The following is a 17860-nucleotide window of genomic DNA, read 5'->3' as shown; positions in this document are numbered from 1 at the left end:
ACTGGAATAGAGGTAAAAGGAAATATGTTTTTTTCCATTCTGCCAATGCCTCTAACCATAGAGTAAACAGTGTATATAGTGGTGAGCAGCAGCATTGGCTTTATCCGTGGCACTCACTTAGGTTTAATTTGTGTCTGCAATGTTTTGTTTAGTCTAGAACAAAGCCCCACCACAAAGCGCTTATTTCCCTTTTGCCTGCTTTTCTTGATTGTGTGCTCTTGATGCCGGCGCCGACTCTTCTGCGTCAAATGACCACGCGGGGTCGTGACGTCGCGTTGCCATGGCGACGCGGGGTCATTTGACGCCGAGGGGGAGGAGGGGGCTGGCAGTAAGAGCACAGAATCAGATAAGTAAGAGATCTTACACTTAAATCGGGAGCCACGCTCAAACCGTGTTATATGCGAATCCGCGTTGTAGCGGATCGCGCTATAATGGGGTTGAGCTGTATATATTGTCCTGTTATAGGTCAAAGCAAAAGCCCTACCAAGACTGTTTTATAGAATATTTTTTATGACTTCTTTTAATAAAGCAAAGAGGTCTGTATCAGGATTACGTTTTAAATATATTATACTTTGATATATTTTTTAAATTCTTTTGCCACCTTGGAACACATCACACTATAGAGAATAGCCCCCCAATTTTCATAGTTCACCGTTTTCAGGTGAAGTAAGGTGACATCTTGTTTTTAATCCTATTCCTTTTGTACTAACATAAAATAACAGAAGTTCATGGACAACCAACTCTTTACATGCGTTTCAAATGATTGATATCTTTGACGGGCAACAGATGGGGTCTCAGGGCTCACCTGCAGCCCTCGTCTTCTAGCCGACCCACTCTCCATTTCTCCGTACAGAAGAAGCAGTGAGATTGCTGGCCTGGATCATAGATTCTCACCAATTCCTCAGCTCCTTAAAGACGCTGATAAATACTGTACTACCTCTCTGCTCTCCTGTACGAATCCCTAGTACTGTGTAAGAAGAGGCGTGGTATAGTGTTCACTGTGTACTGCATGCATATGTAATGTGCCGCCCTTGAAGTATATCATGTTGCCTACCACTGATCTATACATATATTTTTTTCCCCCTGTACTTCTAGTTAACTATTGCAATACCACTTCGCAAATTCCTCCTTGTTTGTGTTTGTTTCCCTGTCTGTCCAGCGCTGACTCCTCCTGGTGGAAGCTGGCAAAACTCACGGCCTCTTCTGCCAGGAGTGATGTCACTTCCGTCACCACCGACGTCCGTCTCCTATCAATACACTAACGCTGCTAAAGAAGTTTCACTTCAAAAAGTTGGAAAGTAGTATTGCTGCTTTGTGTCCAGGAGATTCAAATGGAGCTGCTGCTCAGAGCCCAGTGCAGGACCTGCTCAGGGTGCAAGATATGAACATATTAGCTCAATTCTTACACAGGCTTCTGGGGAATTGCTGCTTTAAGTAAACCCCCCCCCCCCTCCCTTTCTTGTAGGATGTGTATTTCCTGCCACCAGCACTGAAAATAATTACGTACAAGAATAACTTTTTGTGCTGGGGATTGATGTATACAAAGCAATTTAGAGCTGTGACTAAGGAGGTGATTGTGTAAAATGGCTTGGTTATGCTATTTATAGACGTTATTGTAAGTTCAGGCAGAGCCTTGTGACAGTTGCCACAGCAGTTATCATTTCAGATGCGGCAGCAAATGCACCGTTTCAACTATTTGGTTGGGATTTACAAACTGGGTGTTTAAAAAATAAGAATCTTCCAAACCTTGCCTGTGGCATGATTAAAGTCCCAAGTGATAGTGATGAATATCTGCATCTACATGAAAATTGCTGTTGATTTTGGCTTTTTAGAATTGAGGATATAAATCACCTGCGTTGGATACCCCACCCCCAAACATGTATATTTACTGATTTATACCACCTGAGTAAATATGAAAATACTGCAGTATAAAGTAATAGTGGCTATAGATTGAACTGGCTACCATTTCTTGTACCAAGTCAAAGGAGACCCAACAAATATTCATTACACCCAAAACCTGTCAAGCTTTTGTGTCACTGCCTGATATTGTTAAGACTGCTGCCAGCCCAAATCCTACAGTCCCTGCTTTGGTGAAGCGCTTTGCTCCGGGGTAATTACTGTGGGGTATGAGGTTAGCAGAGTGATGGGAACCACCTGGAAACAAGATTTCAGAAATCACTGTGTGCTGATTGAAGTTACTTTCATGTCTTTGGATGTGTATAGAAAGAGTTGGATTATCACTAGACGACAACTTTTCACGGTTGTGTAATGCACATTTTAGGGTCAAATGCTGTTGCTTCGGATGTATCTCTGAAGCTGTGTGTCTGAAACTAGTTGCTTGATGGTATGTTTACTAATCTGGCTGCATGGGAGCCTCTGGGTCGGAGGACCTGATGTTGCAGCATCTTGGGTTGTGCTAGTGTTCACATTGAATGGTATTACTCAACTATAATGGTAATAGATCAAGGTAGCTCTTTGTATTAGTGAATCATTTTTTCCAAATCAGTTTATTTCTATTTTAATATAAAGATTGATTATAAAAGGGAAATTTGGCAAATGCCTCTCACACATTGCTAAATATTTCACTTGGATTTTTTTCTTCTCAGGACCATACTCCAGTTTGTAGGACCGTGAACCAGTCCTAAAACCCCATAGCTGCTTGCCTGTACCCTCTGCTGTGGGTGGAACAGAGATCTCGCGGTGGGATGAACACCTCGTCCAGGATTTGTGGGGAGAGGCAGAGAGAGAGACTGTGCTGGTTAGTAACTGGTTGTTGTGCTGTCATGAAACCTCTTTGAGAGCCCCAAGATGTTCCCTGAACTGTGATGTTCAGTTCTCCAGGGGTGCTATGACATACAGGGTACATCATCCTAAAAATAAGTTTGCTTTCTATGGGGAGATCACGTCCTCTGGTCCATTGTATGTATCTTTTATTTATATAGTGCTACTCAGGCACATAGCGCTTCACAGCAGTAATACATGTGACCTATTATAACACATGATGGAAATGAGCGCTTAAGACATAAAACAATAGGAAAAGCAGTCCCTTCCCTGAAGAGCTTACAGTCCAAGTACCATTGACGTATTCTCCACTTCTGTTCAAGTTCTAGGGGGCCATCCCACGATAAGGAGATCTCTGCACCAAGTGTTCACATGCTTGAGATCTGGTCTACAAGCACTTGGAGTTAAAGTATTTTTTTTTTTTTTTTTAATTTTATTTGAGAGAACTCTTCATACTCTATCCAACATAATTTCTATTTTGAAAATCCGATTCTCTGTTCAGGAGATGTAAGCATTTGCAAAATTAAGTGTCCGGGAAGTTAAAATGGAGCTCTCCCCAGTGCAGCCTAAAGGTTACCATGGTAATCTCAGAATCTAGAATAAAAATCATTATTCTTTCAGTGTGCCCGTGTGTGCGTGCATGTTAATATATTTTGCATTACAGTATACTAGTTAAAGTAATGGATGGGAGAGTCTGTCTGTGTGTGTGTCTGTGTGTGTGTGTCTGTGTGTGTGTGTCTGTGTGTGTGTGTCTGTGTGTGTGTCTGTGTGTGTGTCTGTGTGTGTGTGTCTGTGTGTGTGTGTGTGTCTGTGTGTGTGTGTGTGTGTGTCTGTGAAGGGGAAAAGGTGCATGACCAGTCAACATACTGTACCAGATATATAATCATTAAAGTGTGTTTGAGATGAACAAGATGTGTGTGAACTCAATTCATGTTATGCATCTTGAACATACGCCTGAGAAAATCATTATATTTAACACTAAAAAAGTACTTTTTTTAATAGGACATGACCAGGGTACAAAGTTCTAACATTATAGGACTTAAACTCCTATACTTAGGCTTCTGTAAAGAGGCTGCTTTAAGTGCACATTTGCAACAGTGATTCTACAACCAAGTTAAATGATTGCTACAATTTATCAATATGTTTATGCATGCATCTATTTGCAGCTACTGTAGCAAAATTAAGCTGATTTTGAAGTTGCCTATATTTAGCAAGAGCTAGTAAACATATTGAAGATATTTAAAGCGGCACGTCAAGCAACCTTTCTTTTCTACCTAGGATGGAGGCAGGGGGTATCTGGAGCTGAACCCCATTAACTACAGGTTTGGATACCCCCTGCTTCCAGAGATGTACCTCCAGAGGGGGTGCCGGTAGCTGCTCCGCCACGTGGTTCATGTAATAGGAAGCCGTGATGTCGTTCAGTGCAGCTTCCTATTGCCGCACGTGACTGGGGTTTTAAACTCCACCAAGATATCGACACCCCCTACGGGAGAGGTCTACGTCTCGGGAAGCAGGGGTCCCTGGAGCTGGACTGGATGGGGTTGAGCTTCAATCCCATGTCAAATACAAAAGGGGCGGAGGGGGGAAGACTGCTTGGATTGCTCCTTTAATGAACAATAAGGGCTGTAATATCGTGCGTCGCTCGCGCGTCAATGATTATCGGCTGTATAAGCCAGAAGTTTGTATACTTGAGACACTTGCGCGCACGGCCATGAGCGGTAGAGCGGCAGACCAGAGAAAATACAAGAAAATTGTACTTTCGCGCTGTTGCCGCTGCACATGATGCTATGAACCAATCACAGCACGGCCTAACGCTTTGACATCGGAGCCACGGCCCCTACCCGTGCACGTCACAGCTTGCCCTATACAAACGCAACGCCCACATGTGCACCAGCGCACACTATATAACAAGCCTAAGCCATGGGTAACAGTTTTCTGCACGGCTTTATTGTGTGACTGTGCTCTTCCATACTCAAATAGAATTTCAGGTGTTTGCTTTTCCTTGTCAACAGCGTAAGCGCATATTCAAATTTACAGTCTTGAAACATTTGTGGGTTTTGTTTGTTTTGTTGCACTTTAAAGTTCTAGTAGCTGGGAATTTTCCAATTTGGAGAAATGTTAAAAAAATTGTCGCAAACGCTTTAAAAAATAATGTTTCACCAGGAAGTAATACATTGAGAGTTACCTCTCGTTTTCAAGTGTGTCCTGGGTATAGAGTTATAATGACAAATACAGGATATTGTATGCACAGTTAAAGATAATATATATCATAGGCATATATAACCGTTACAGACCTGATTAAAATGTGAGACAGCTTTAGTTTTGAAAGAACTTAGGCTGAGGCACCATTACCTCCGCTGCACGCGCACCCGCGAGGCTGGCGGCGGGTGCAGCCGATTCCCCGGTCTGCAGTGAGCGGCAGGAAGAGAGACCGGGGGGGGGGGCGTGACGGGGACGCGGCCATGACGTCACCCGGCAGGTTCGCCCTCATTGGCTGAACCACCGTGGGGCGTGGCCTAGCGCTCCGTCGCGAGTCCTGCTCTCAAGTCTATTGAGAGCAGGAGAAACTCTCGCCACAGTGCTGCGGCCCCCCCTCGCAGCGGGCCCGGCGCCATTGAGGGGAGGGCTCTCGTCCCTGCAGCGTCCGCCACAGCGGGCGCTGCAGTAGCATGCGGGGCCTCAGCCTTAGACTGGTGGCAGCAGTGAGAGTCTCCGGTAGATTGTTCCAGTTGTGGGGTGCACGGTGAAGAGGAGGAGAAGGAGCGGCCAGATACTTTGCTGAACCTTGGGACCGTGATATTGTATCTTAGCCCCTAATACAACTATAGTATGTTCACGTTCAATTCCATATTCAGATTCGTGGTCAGACATTTTGAAGCCTGGCTGAAAAGCTCTAAAAAAAAAAAAAACAATATGAAACCGTAGTTATTGGTGCAATCCCTTGTAGGTGACAGAAAAACATTTTATGAAGAACATAACCCCAATTTCTTTCTTTAAATATAACTGCTTACTGCAACCATTTAGCCCCTTTTTCTGTTCTTTGGAAATTTAAGCAAGTATCATTTTTCTTCAGGTCCTCTAAATAAGAGCGTTAGAGTAAGCGCCTGAAGAACATACAATCTAATAGTACATTTGAAGACCTACAGAGACGAAAGTAAATGAAAGTGAATATTATATAGGATAACGCCAACACTTTCAGTGCCCTACAAATGTACAGCGTACGTCATGAAGGGTGGGACGTGTTACTTGTTTTCTATTGTGCAATCTCCCTCCGGGAGCTCTACTTAATGGTAGAGCCCTCCTCTTCGGTCTATAGCACTGGGCACAGGAAGTGAGTCATCACTAGTGCTGGAGGGTCCGGGCACAGGAAGTGAGTCATCACTAGTGCTGGAGGGTCCGTGGGTGGCAGGAAGCTCCAGCACTAAAGGGGTGAAGAGGATAAAGGGCAATATTGTGAAGGTTGTTCTAGTGTAAGAAGTATAGTAAATGGCAAACAGAATATTATAAAGTGCACACATTGTGAGGATTGTTAGTGTAATAGCTGCGAGATGGAGATGTATTATCATTGTGACTAAGCATCTTAATGACATTTCATAAGCATACAGTATTAAATCTGATTACTCTAGAAGTGTCAAAATGTGAGTGAACACAGACCTGATACCTCTGGGAGACACCTGGTTCTGGAGATACTTGCAGTGACTAGCAGGGGTAGCCAACTCCAGTCCTCAAAAGACACCAACAGGTCAGATTTTCAAAATATCCCTGCTTCAGCACAAGTGGTAGTCTTTGACTGAGCCACTGATTGACCCATCTGTGCTGTAGCAGGGATATCCTGAAAACCTGACCTGCTGGTAGCTCTTGAGGTCCGGAGTTGGCTACCCCTGCTGCGGATAATGTTGCTATTCCAATTGGCATACTCCTGGTTCAATTGTTTAGGTAATGTTATTTACAAGATGTATGTGGCACAATATCAAATGAACGGAGTAATGACTGAGACCGGGTATGCCAATGCTGTGATCACACCATGTTTTTACCTCATGTTTTGTGTAGCAAAATGGCATGAGATTTGTGATCTAGCACAGGGGTGCGTGGTGGTGACAGAGGTCCCGCGCTCTTCCCCAAGGCATTTAAATTAAATGCCGGGGGAGGCGCGAGGCCTCTGTAAATCTCTCTTACCTGGTTTTGGCTGGCTCTTCGGCGATGAGTTGCCATGACAACGCAGCGTCAAATAGCAAGCCGACGTGACGTCATATGATGCCGCGAAAGCTCAGAGCCGGTAAGGGAAGGGAGGAGGGGGGGGTGGTCCGCAAACAGAGAAGTTTGCACCCCTGATCTAGCACAGGGTTGAGGCTCAACCAGTCCTCAAGCCCCTCCTCCCCACCCTCCCAACAAGTCAGGTTTTCAGGATATCCCTGCTTCAGCACAAGTGACTCAGTCTTTGACTGAGCATTTGATTAAACCACCTGTTCTGAAGTTAGGATACCCTAAAAACCTGACCTGTTGGGGGGGGGGGGAAAGAATGAAGATTGGAGTTGAGCCCCCCTGTTCTAGCATATGAATTGAACTGTGATTTGTTGTACCATAATTTGTAATTTCAACAGTCAACGGCATCCTCGCACAGCTCTGTGTTTCTTCATGGCCCGTATGGTTTATGACCATCTCATAATGTTCCCCTGGCATGTATTGTAACAAATATATATATATATATATATATATATATATATATATATATATATATATATATATATTAAATATAGCTGTATGCTCATCTGCATGTCTTAGGCAGGTCTGCAACCCCGCCTTTCCCCATTATCACCCAGCATACAGCACTTCCACTGCAGCAAGGGATTCTGGGAAATGACATGCAAATGAGCACACAGTGTCACTTTTTGCCTCAATAACCATTTTTAACATGGTTCCCTATAGGCTTAAGCTTGCTGCATGGTGGTGGTGGGTTTTTGCCACCTAATGCCAAACGTGTGCTGCTTGGGCCAATATTTACTCGCCCGGGGGTTAAATCCACTCGCCCGGGGCGAGCATGTATAGGTTTGTTGCTCGCCCCGGGTGAGTGGATTTAACCCCCGGGCGAGTAAATATTGGCCCAAGCAGCACACATTTGTCGCCATTGCGATAGTTATATTTCAAATTTAGGCGCCGTCGCTGGGTACAAGGCCAGCCACGTCATAAAGGGGGGCGGGGGGGCAGAGGGACTGAGAAGCTCTCCGATTGGCCACAAGGGGAGACCGTCGCCGAAAAAATCAAATAAAAGCGACTACTAGATTTTTGGTAGCACTGTCGCTCCGTCGCACTATAAGCGCAGATGACGACGACAATGCATTTGTTTTAACGCAATGGTCGCCGCCACTATGTAAGTGCAGCCTGGATGGACCTCACAAGCTGCCTGTGACCCTTGGTGGTTTGTTGCATTATTGTTCATCAGGCAGACTCCTTCCTTCAGTGTGGGAGATTTACATTCAATTCCAGAAAGGACGCCTCACTACTTCAGTTACTGAAGCCTTCATTTAACCCATGCACTGTCACCGTCGCCCACACTGCCAAACAATGAGTTGCAGGCCCCTCTGGCACAGTGGCTGTAAACCCTGGAGTGCCAGGGATACCACCCAGAGCATAGCCCGCTGGGCAATCATCTGAACCCCATCATTGCTACAGAAAGGTGCAACATGCAGATAGACCTTTGCTGCAGAGGCCATGGGGGACAAATGGTTAAACCCGGATTAAAAAGATGTAATCCAAAAATATCACAGGATATTAAATGACTTCATATTAGAGTTTATTTCCCTTTAACAATCGTAATGCATTTTGACCCCAAACAATTGCTTCCTATGAGAAGACAATACAACATTTTTTTTGCAACGCTCGTACGATAGAGGTACACCGGAGAAAAGAGATATATATATATATATGCATTGTCGTCGTCATCTGCGCTTATAGTGCGACGGAGCGACAGTGCTACCAAAAATCTGGTAGTCGCTTTTATTTGATTTTTTCGGCGACGGTCTCCCCTTGTGGCCAATCGGAGAGCTTCTCAGTCCCTCTGCCCCCCCCCCCCCCCCTTTATGACGTGGCTGGCCTTGTACCCAGCGACGGCGCCTAAATTTGAAATATAACTATCGCAATGGCGACAAATGACGTCATAGGTCGCGTCGCCGGCACTATACGCGCGACCTAAAACTGTATGTGATCGCCCTTATTGCTTGTACTGTTTTCTTCAAGTGTGCAGCGTCTGCCTTTTTGGTTACGTTGTGATTGCTGATCTATATGAAAACCTCCAAAGGTGTCTATATGAAAACCAGGTAGGGAACGGGCGCGCTTGCGCTCCGGCGCTGCGCCCTGCTCGGCTGTGTTTTTCCTGGCCGGCAAGGTGCGGGTGCGTCTGGGGGGCGCGACCCCGACGTCACAGAGCTGGTTCGCCCTCATTGGGTGAACGGCTCACGTGACGCATTTACGAGCAGCAAAATCAATTTTGCTTGCTCGTCAAGTGGCTGAGCGCCACGCAGACGCGCCCACTCACGCTGGCCACGTGCATTGTCGCAATGTGTCCACCGTGAGCGCGCCAGCCCGCTCAGCGCCACCCTGGACGAGCCCTAAAGCATATAGTCGCCTCACTATTTGATGCCGCCTGCCACTGTATAGCTGTGCCTGCTTCAGACAGTACCATGTGAGGCTTGGCATGCCCGGTTTATAGACGCCCTGAGGTGCCACATCTCCCATGCTGCTGTGGGTGCAGGCCCTGCCTTTGTTGTGCTGCTGCTGCTGCTGCTGCTGCTGTCAGTGCGTTGCAGCAGCACGGGCAGGAGGAGGAGCTTCACCGTGCCCCGCCCCTCCGCGGCAGCGCTGAGCCGTGTGCGCGCGCGGGCAGCGGCGTGCACGCGCCCCTCCCCGCTCCCCCCTCCTGTCGCGAGCCGCCGGGGTGTGAGCGAGTCCCACGTGACCGGCGGCGGCCGCTGCCGTGCACGCGCATGCTGTGCAGCCTGGAGACAGGATGGAGAGCGCGCAGCGCAGGGGCTCAGAGATGATGGTGATGGGGTAGGTGCAATGGGTATCACGACCAGGAAACCTTGGGGCCACATCAAAGCTAACACGCAGGGAAGAGACGTGCTGTATCGGAGAGGATGCACAGCTGCTTTTGCCCTCTCCCCTCCTGCTCTGGTGCAGTGTAAGCGCCCGCAGCCCCTGCAGGGAGCGTCCGGAAGGCTGCGGCTGCTTACATTGCACTTGCTGTCACTGCAGTAATGCACGGGGTATGCTTTTAAAATAAGGAATATTAGAATAAAATCAGGCCCGGGTGTCGGAATTAAATCACGATCTGGCCAACAAATGGATGTATATATATATTCATTACGCTGGATGCCGCTGTCACAGAAGGGTGGGGGGGGGGGGGGGTGTGATAGTGCAAGGATCTGTCGCTAAGCAGAGAACTGATCTAGACTCTGTAGTATCATGTTAACCCATTCAGCGCTTCAGTGCATTGATGGGCATTTATTCTGGGAAGGCTTTCACCGCAGGCAGAGCATTGCACTGTTTGCTGTTGCATGTGTTTAAATGCTGCGTGTAATAAAGCTTTGCCACTGCAAGGGTCCCCGATCGGTGTCAGCCCTGCACCCACTGCAGCTTTCTGTGCTAAGGAGGATCCGATCTGTTCTCCCCTTAACACTGGTGCTCATGTTCTCTGCATCTACTGCTGCGACCTATATACTGCTGCACTATACTGGCGGAATAGGGTGTGGGGGGCTCTTGTTTGACACACAGCCCGATGGGTCTCGGAAGCTGGTCCTGTTAATGATGGCGAGAGAGGAGTATGTGACAATGTTGCACCACCTTGCTGCCCTATATGTACAATTGATGACGGCAGTGGGAACACCCAGGGAAGGACAGGACGTTGTGATGGCAGAATTCATTTTCTGCAAAGGAAATGAGGCTAGAACCGACTTGCTTAACTGTGTGTAGGCTGATTTCAGATAATGCACCTCATATGTTTGTATCTATATTTGTTTTAGCATGCAGATCCTTGTAGATGTATTGAGACGTGTATCCTATTAACCAAAGGGATTCAATTGTAATGCCTTTTGCATTTTATTAAAAATGGGCTTTAATTGGCAGTGATAAAATGCAGCAGCAATATTCTGCATTGCTTATTGTTCAGAACCGTGCTTTTGTTAAATGATCTTTATTCTGTAACTGGGTTCCTCCCTATGCCTGTTCATGCGAATTGCATATTTATGAAGACACTTCGTTTTAAGGTAATTTTGTGTGCATGGCTGGGGTTTTGACATTGTACCAATATTAAAACATATATGAATATATTAAGCAACCTATTCAGTAGTCCATTCTCGTGTGTGTGTGTGTGTGTGTGTGTGTGTGTGTGTGTGTGTGTGTGTGTGTGTGTATAATACAGCACGCTTCAGTACTACTGTCATATGGTATACTGCTGCTTTTGTCACAGGATATATTAATGTGTTCAATGAATTGGGCTTTCAGATACCTATAGCCCTGATCAGATTTCCTCCATACCTGTAAATGTGCTGTGCGCATTCTCTGCACTTGTAAAATGAAACCAAATGCTTAGGTTAGAGATTAGTGTTGATTACTCGCTTAGAAAACGGGGTCCTTAGTAAGTTTCTTTAGCTTTTAATAAACCCAACATGCACATTGTACATGTTAATGCACACAAGCTTTCATAGTGATATTAACCCCTTCCGTATGTCACTCCTGAATGGAGGTCTGTCTGCAATTTCAGAAGCGCACAGTGTTCAGCACAGAAACATACATTGGGAATTGCCATGGGTTTTACACAGCTTCCCCTTATGCCCAGCAAATCCACATTGTCTCATTCCATGTCGTCTATTATTCTGCTGGTTTTGCCAGTCCGCAAACAAGAAGCTGGAGTGGAGGAAATCTGAGAGCAGACTGTTATTACACGTACATTTTCAGAGGGCATGTGCTTCACCTAAGTGGTGCATCGCACCTTTAAAGTCCATCATTAATAATGTAAGAGTTGACATCCCCTTTTTAATACATATGTGCACGTGTGTGCCAGGCCGTTTTCTAGTAACACTACATACTTTTTTTTTAGGTGTCTGCCCGTTCATTATTATTTTTTGATTTTTAAGAGTACCTTAAAACAATTTGCCATGTCTAGCAATTACTGGGGTCTTCATGGATTTTTTTTGTTCCTTCGTATATATTGGTGATTAGATCTCAATCTTAATTTGGCATTAAAGTTTTTTTTTTTTTAAATGTACTTGGTTATATTTATATAGAGTTCATATGAATTTACATACAAATACCCACATGTATGTTTCACCTCACTGTAGATATAAAATGTATATAAGACTTTGAATCTGTTGTTGAAACATCATCCTTTAGTCTTGAACTCCATCTTGAATTCCCTTGTTCCATGATCCCGCAATACAGTCTCATTTTAACACCCAGTGAAGCCGAGTCTGAATATTAAAGTACTGTGCATATTTTATAGGGAATATATATTCAGTGGGGTTTAGTAAGGTGCTGCCATTTTGTTTTTTAAATTGACAACAAAAATATTAAACTTAGTTGTAAGACATCAGGGTTATGAATATGCAGCTTTTGAAAGCAGATTACACCCTTGTTAAATGTAATCTCACTCCTTTTTTAAAGAAAAAAAAATCTATGGAATATGAAATATATACACATGATGGCTCTCTTTTCATTGATATATAATTTTTTGTCTTTGTAGGTTTTCATATAGATCAGTTTTGCAAACAGTCAAGTAACATCAATGTGTTCCATTGTCATCTATCTTTCATTGCCATAAATGTGATGATTAAGAAGTGGACAGATTGTGTGCACATTGGCAGTGCTGCCATGTTTGATATGTGCAAAAATGGGGGAGGAAGTGGGATTTCAGCCAGGTAATATGAATGACAGAAAGTGTGAACTTCTATTCATAACCTACTTAAAGATTAGGTGGAGAGTCCCCAGTCTAATGACTGAAGTTATTTTTGTTGTCAGGAAATGGTCTCTATCATTCCTACTAATAATACCATATCAGTTGGAACATGCACTGCTCTTCAAAGTGTGCACTTTTTGTAAACATGTTGAGGCTATTTTTTTCCAAAGGGTATTTGTCTCTTTTCCGTCTCTTTATATACTTTGCAGGTAATGGTTTTATATTTGAAAGTGCACTTTTTTGTTACTTTTGATATCATCATAGCTGCTTTGGCAAAAACTGTTTCGGTATCATGGTTGTATTGAAATGATATTCTCTGCTGGTGACATAAGATATTTTGGGTACTGTGCTGTTATGAGATGGTACATGTAAAAACTAAGCACACACAACTCCAGCAAGCTCTTTTTGGGAATCCCTAAGCCCCCACAAAATACTGTATATATATGTACAAGTGTCAAAAAGTAGAGCTATTGAGCGTGGCATATGTATACAACAGACGACAGATAAGCCCAATGCTACATCCAATATGACAAAAATACACAGTAAAATACTTATATATTCTCTTGAAAAAGGGTAATTTCGTTTAACCCTTTGGCCAAAGCGTTGTAAGCTTGCGAGCCACGACAAGGCAGACACCTGTTCACAAGTCCTAACACTACCAGATAAAATACTAATACAGGCATACCCCGCTTTAAGAACACTCACTTTAAGTACACTCGCGAGTAAGGACATATCGCCCAATAGGCAAACAGCAGCTCGCGCATGCGCCTGTCAGCACGTCCTGAACAGCAATACCGGCTCCCTACCTGTACCGAAGCTGTGCACAAGCGGGGAGACTATAGAGCCTGTTACACATGCGTTATTTACATCAGTTATGCACGTATAGGACGATTGCAGTACAGTACATGCATCGATAAGTGGGGAAAAGGTAGTGCTTCACTTTAAGTACATTTTCGCTTAACATACGTGCTCCGGTCCCATTGTGTACGTTAATGCGGGGTATGCCTGTATATCTTTGTTAGGATTACAATTCTTCTAATTCTAAATTAGTATTTTATCTGGTAGTGTTAGGACTTGCGAACAGGTGTCTGCCTTGTCATGGCTTACAACGCTTTGGCCAAAGGGTTAAACTAAATTACCCCTTTTCAAGAGAATATATAAGTATTTTACTGTGTATTTTTGTCATATTGGATGTAGCATTGGGCTTATCTGTCGTCTGTTGTATACATGTAAAAACTACACATCTTTCAAAAGATACATTTTAAAGCAGATCGAAATCAAACCTTGTGTTATGGTTTGATCAGGTACACTGCGCCCAAAATACATATGAACCTCAAGATTGATGGGCCTTTAATGAGTTTACTATACTGGGTGCTGATGTCGGTCATTCTGAGTAAAGTCAACTGCTGATTCACCTTTCTGGGATTCTGAAACACAAGGTCACTTTTTTGTTGACTCATCTTGTAGTCATGTAAGAAACAAGTGCTTCGGAATTGTTAACAATATTTTACCATTCATAGTAGCACCATAGTAGCTGCAATGTTAATTAGAACTTGAACATGAATTATCCAAATGCAATACCATAAAATAATACATATTGTTTGAATTAGGGTTTTGATGCAGTGAAGTGTTTGTCGGTCACAAATTTCCTGGCTTAAAATCTGGGTGTGTGGAAGCCTTGTGATCATGTGGAAGTCCAACATTTTCACTTCCATTTTGTTCTCTGATCATCCTCCAAAGGAGAAGGCTCAGAATAGGGTTCTGCCTAGATTATTTGTCTGTTTCATTATTTTGTACATCATTACTGCAAAAGGCACTGATTTTATTAGTTATATGCATCTTTTTAGTAGGAGAGGACTTTTCCATGAATAAAGACTCAACTCTTTAAGTGTTGTGTTTTGGTAACTCTCATTGTATTCATGTTTATGGTCTGTTTTGTTGTCTAGCGACACGGGACTTCAGGTAAAAACAGGGTTTCTGCAGTGGCCCTTGAGTTGGCACAATTTAGTGCATTAAGAAGCTACCTGTGGAATTAACCCGTAAGCAACTTCTCTGCTTCATCTTGAAGACCAGTCTGTAAAAACAAATGAAAAAAAAATCTAAAATGAGGCACCTCACTACCACAGATTAATAACTACTGCTCCCCACCTTCACATTTGCATCTATTAACCGCATGGCTAAACACAACTACCCATTACACTTGAGCCTGCCTGAGTCTCCCAGCATAGAATGCTTCCTCTCCGTGCTATGTTCAATGCACTTATACAGGCATACCCCGCATTAACATACGCAATGGGACCGGAGCATGTATGTAAAGTGAAAATGTACTTAAAATGAAGCACTACCTTTTTCCACTTATCAATGCATGTACTGCACAGCAATCGTCATATACGTGCATAACTGATGTAAATAAATAACACATGTGTAACAGGCTCTATAGTCTCCCCGCTTGCGCATAGCTTTGGTACAGGTAGGGAGTCGGTAATGCTTTTCAGGACGTGCTGACAGGCGCATGCGTGAGCTGCCGTTTGAATATTGAGCGATATGTACTTACTTGCGAGTGTACTTAAAGTGAGTGTCCTTAAACCGGGGTATGCCTGTATTTACCCAACAGGGTTCATTTAAAAGACAACACTTTTCCCAAAGCAGCATTCCTTCCTCATTTAGGCATACAAAGCACTTCTTAAAGCCACGGATTTTGTACATTCTGTGGTATTTATGTATCTGTTTTGTGAAGTGCTGTGTACATGGTTGGCGATTTTTATATAAATAAATCTTTAAAGAGTGTTGAGAAATGCTGAGCTTGTCCTGCAGAGTCATTATCAATTTTGCCTGTGTGACTGCAGGCTGATGGCAATGGAACATTAATGATCATTTGCATGGCATACCCAGAATCCTTTGTGTTTAATCTGTGACTTTTGGGGCATAGCAGAGGGGGATTTCCAGCTTTCTCCCAGCATACCATCATTGTGCTTCAGGTTTGATATTTAGGATTGATGGAGAAGAGATACAGCCCACATGTTAGAAATATAGAAAAGCATTGAGCCACTATTTTAAAAACAAAGTATCAGATTTCTTTGTTGATGACTGCATAGTACACACAGTATTTATTGAAACCAAATGTTGAGTGTGAATCACGCTTACTTTAATGAGTCATGCATTGTCCATCTCGTGCAAAACAGAAATCCCCTTTTTCTTTATTAAAAAAAAAAATTTGGAGCCAGCACACCCACACAAAGGTGCCTTTCGTTGATTGAAGAAAAGTGTTCTCATTTTAATGTGAAGAAATATTAGTGTATGTGTAACCTCTACCCTGGCTTTTCACAACCTCCCCATTGATTTCAAATTCCTAGCAACAGAACTAGACCAATTTGGCGCTCTGACGTTTTAATAACTATGCTTTAAAACAGGGGTGCTCAACTCCAGTCTTCAAGGGCCACCAGCAGGTCAGGTTTTCATGATATCCCTGCTTCAGCACAGGTGGCTCAGTCTTTGCACCACCTGTGCTGAAGCAGGGATATCTTTAAAACCTGACCTGTTGTTGGCTCTTGAGAACGGAAGTTGGCCACCTCTGCTCCAAAATGTAAGCGGTTTTCCTAATGAATGTTCGGTCCAGTTAAGCAAATCCAGTTGTTAGGAGTTTTTTTTTTTGGAAGGTAGGAAGCTTCAGTGAAGATTTTGTGTCAGGTGAAAGTCATGTTTTACATTCATTTCAGAAGATTTAAAGATGTACCAGAGTATACCACCATTAAATAAATCTGGGCGTATAAGAATAAATGTTATCCGATTTCAAATCTTGGTACCTTTACCTGTAACTATATGGAGAATAAGGCGATTCAGATTTGGGGACAACATGGTTCCCCTACTGTAAAAAATAAATAAGGGGGGGGGTCTTGGGTAGAGGAGATTGCTGTTTTAACTTGAGTATAGTTTGGCAATATATTGTGGTTTTAATAAAGTACTTACCGTCTGCCATTTAAATCCAAAAGTTGTCAAGAATTCAAGATCTGAATAATAGTGTCATAATAATATCATGAGATATTAAGTATTTTAATCAATCTTGCACTTCAGGTGTTAATACACAAATTGCTTTAAAAATACACACCGTTTTTATGGCCTGCCAAGCCTGTGTTGTATAGGACGTAGGTTATCACGAGTCAGTATCTGTTTTTCCATGGGACTAAAATATGGTTCCCCGACACTAGAATAAACAAGACCCTTTTAAATGCACATTAAAGGACATTCTTTGGAAGGATCAGGAGGCGCAGCTAAGGCCCGGGCCGTAGAGGTGTGGGGAGAGTGGAGGCGCGCTAACGCTAAGGTTCGCCTGCTTCAGTCAGCGCGATTGCACGGACTTGCAGGCGAGCCAGCGTGCGCGAAGGGAGCCAGGGGGGAGGTGGTTGGAGGCGGGGCAGTGACGTCGCTGGGCCAATCGCCCGTGACGCACTGACGTCAATGTCACGGCGCCAACGTCACGGCGCCGTGATGTTGACGCTGCTTGAGGCTGATTGGATGTTTTCAGCCGACAGCGCGCTGAAAAACAGCTTGGCGCTCGGCTGAAAACTCCAAAGCCTGAGCACGCCTGCGGACGCTCGCGTGAGCCCCCTCTCAAGGCATCCTCATTGAGGATGCAGGGGCTCAGCGCTGAGCGTCCGCACACCTCAGCGCTGCTTGTCCATCTATGAACGCAGCCTAAGAAGGTTTTGCAAAAAGTGTAACTATATTAAATATGAAGATATGGGATGACACCTATTCTGAGGAATAACTAATAGACATTTGTAACAGTTGCAATAAGCCCAACCCCTTAATGTTTAAGAGGTGGCAAGGGACAGATATTAATTTGCTGCTCAAACTTAGGAGAAAACCGGTAAAAATTAGTTTTGTTAAATTTGGCAGACTAACCCGAACCTATTGATATGAATCACATTATTCCAAGTATTATAGGAATAAACCTATGAAGTCTTTTACATATTGGATCAAACTTTAAGTCACCAGTAAAGGTTTGAAGTCCTAAACATGTCAACCAAGTGGCTGATTGATGACAGGGGTGGGCTTATGCTGGCTTCAATGGGAGAAGGGTATATTGATCTTACCAGAGAGTTATGAAATTAGAATTTAACAAAGGTGTGT

The 17860-nt window shown here is 43.8% G+C and overlaps 1 protein-coding gene across 3 annotated transcripts in view; it reads left to right on the top strand.

Moving 5' to 3' along the window:
• APC (APC regulator of Wnt signaling pathway) overlaps window positions 1-17860 on the top strand; it is a 151072-nt gene that overhangs the window by 33930 nt on the left and 99282 nt on the right. For 2 of the 3 annotated variants that reach the window (XM_075601654.1, XM_075601634.1), the window contains exon 2: window positions 2607-2758. The gene's annotated coding sequence lies outside the window, so the exon portion shown is untranslated. Of the gene's footprint in view, window positions 1-2606; window positions 2759-9708; window positions 9829-17860 lie in introns of those variants that run through there. The other variant, XM_075601643.1, reaches the window with a different exon arrangement.

Source organism: Ascaphus truei, chromosome 1 (genome assembly GCF_040206685.1).
Source record: "Ascaphus truei isolate aAscTru1 chromosome 1, aAscTru1.hap1, whole genome shotgun sequence".
NCBI lineage: Eukaryota > Metazoa > Chordata > Amphibia > Anura > Ascaphidae > Ascaphus > Ascaphus truei.
The sequence above is the reverse complement of the archived record's forward strand: the minus strand, read 5'-3'. Positions and strand labels throughout refer to the sequence as shown.